Genomic DNA, 2,724 nt, shown 5'->3' with positions numbered 1-2,724 from the left:
CCACCCCAGCGGAGCTCCCCAGACGCCCCCAGGAGCCCGTCCCCATAGATAGCTCAACCTGAGCTGCAGCTTTTGCCGGCCTGCGACGCTAACTGCCCTCTGGCGCCCTGGGCCAAGCAGCTGGCCGAGGTCACCCGGGCTGCTCGCCCGCTAGGTGGCGTCCACGAAGCTTGGGGAGCATGTTTTTGCTTTTCTGCAGCCTTCCTTGTTTGTCTTTTCATTCCTCATCCTAAAAGCGATGTTACAACAAGACTCTTTTCTCCTGCCCCCTCCCAGGAGGGTTCCAGCTCTCCTCAGGATCCCCAGACCAGGGCAAAGTGAAAAGACTGTTGTTTGCCCAGAGTCTGGAGGTTATTAGCCTGTAATTGGAGCCCTCTGGTACCAGAGACCCTCACCTGTTCCTCGCCTTCTTTTCAGCTTATTTTCTCCAAGGCCTCGCAATTAAGACGTTTGGCCCCAGGTTTCCCTCTCTTATTTCCTTCTCTCTTGCTTCACTTAAAACACGTGTTAGAAGGAGCCAGTAGAAAAGACTCTCTGATTGGCTAAGCAGGATCCCGTGGTGCGTGCCATTGGTTAACCACGGGCATGGTTTCACCTGACTTACAGGTTATATTGATTTGCTCGCACACAAAAAAAGACTAGACTTATACCAGTAAAAAGAGTGGACATTTCCAGGGAATTCAGTTTGTAGCTTCAATGTGAGTTTTTAGTTGCACTGGCAGGGAGGGAAGCGGTTACAGGATTGTGCAGCCCGATCCTCTCTTTTCCCCAGGCTACTAAGGGCGTAAAAAGTGACAGCATTCTAGCAGCCAAACCCTATTTCTCTGGGATCCATTCTCATCTGTGATCTGAGGAAACGCCAGACTTGCTCAAATTCCTGCCAACTAGTTCATTTGTTTAAAGAGCTGTTGCTGTATTTGAAAGGCAAAGCATCAAAGAAAGGGAGACTAGAGCAAAAGATCTTCCATCCGCAACCAGGGCTGCTCCAGATCAAAGCCAGGAGCTAAGAACTCCATCTAGGTCTCACACATGGGTGGCAGGAACCCAAGGACTTACACCACAATAGCCTAGGCTGGGTCAGGCCGAAGCCAGGAGCCAGAGCTTCTTCTGGGTCTCCCAGGTGAGTACATGTATCCAAGCATTTGGGCCATCTGCTTTTTTCTCTCGCATGCATTTGCAAGGAACTAGATTGGAAATGGAGCAACCAGGACTCAAACTAGTGCCCCAGTATGTTTCCTAGGTAAATTAGCAGGGAGCTGGATCAGAAGCAGAGTAGGCAGGGCTCAAACCAGGCACTCTTCTATGGAATGCTTGTGTCCCAGGTGGGAGCTTAAGTTGCAGCACCACAACACCTATCTGTCCCAGCTAGTTTAGAAGGCCCCTTCTGAACTAGAAGGTGGGGATGCTGGCCCCTTCCCCAGGCAGGCATGACGCAGAGGTCCATCTGGGCCCCAGAGTCACCAGGGCATGGTATGTTGACCTGGGACTGTGGTCATGCTCCAGTCACAGGGAAGGACCTGCAGGCCCTGGCACATGGGAGGCTTTCCCTGTCGCCCCCAAGTCTAAGTCCACATGTAATCCAGCTAGAGTGCTGGCTCTTCACCTGCTCATCTCCTCCCCAAAGTCTTCTGTCCTCATCACTTCCATTGGCTGACCTTGCCTTGAGTCCTTTTGGTTTTGTTCTCCGAAGTTCTCTGGAGAACTGGCCATCTCTCTGGCTCATTTTCTCCTTCCTCAACAACCCCCAGAATCAAATCAGACCCCGAGTGCTAATTCTGCTATTACTGCCCATGGGTTGGTCACATTTCTGGAGACACCTGAGTGGGGTAAAACACAAATGGTTTTATGGGTCTTCCAGTCTCTGGTCCAGAGATGGTCCCTCTCCTCACTAGGTAGTGGAACCCTTAGTGAGTACACAGAATCCGCAATCTCCTTGTTCTCTCTCGATTCTTGAAGATGTGCCAGTTCTCTGCTTTCCCGTATCACCAGGCTTGTGACTCAGGGTACATAAAGTACCAGGAAGAACTGTAGTATTACTCAGTTTCTCATCACTTTAAGTCCTGAGACTACCCTCTTGGGAGTGGAACAGACTTAATTTTAAAATAAGACTTTTTTTATTTGATAGAGGGAGAGGGAGAGGGAAAGGCAGGGGAGAGAGAGAGAGAGAATCTTCCATTCCCTGGCTCACTTCCTAAATGGCCACAATAGACTGGCCTAGGTCAGGTTGAAGCCAGGAGCCAGAAGTTTCTGTTGGGTCTCCCATGTGGGTGCACACGCTCAAGCACTTGGGCCATCCACTGTTATTTTCTCATGTGTATTAGCAGGAGCTGGATTGGAAATGGAGCAGCGAGGGCTTGAACCAGTGCCTTGATATGGGCTGTTGGCTTACCCCTCTGTTGCACAACACTGATTTTGACTCACAATTTGGAGATTCATGGATTAGGGTGGGGTGGCACCATCTGTCTAGTGTCTGCTTGAATCCAGCAGTGGCAGAACATGTGCAGAAGCATGGTCCCAGGATGAGGTAGAAAGCAGAGTGAGCTCTGTTGAACTTGGCCTAAATAATGCTTCCTCTTGCATGAGCTTGTCCTTCTGAGGACAAGCACAGTGCCCTGGAGACTTCCCACCGGCCTCACCTCCTACTCGGGGTTTAAACGCTTACATGGGTTTGTAGAAAAAAGTCCTGATTAGCCCTTAACAGCCATGAACTCTCTTCCTCTGCTT

This window comes from Ochotona princeps, chromosome 5 (assembly GCF_030435755.1).
Source record: "Ochotona princeps isolate mOchPri1 chromosome 5, mOchPri1.hap1, whole genome shotgun sequence".
NCBI classification, from domain to species: Eukaryota; Metazoa; Chordata; class Mammalia; order Lagomorpha; family Ochotonidae; genus Ochotona; species Ochotona princeps.
Note: the sequence above shows the minus strand (reverse complement) of the source record.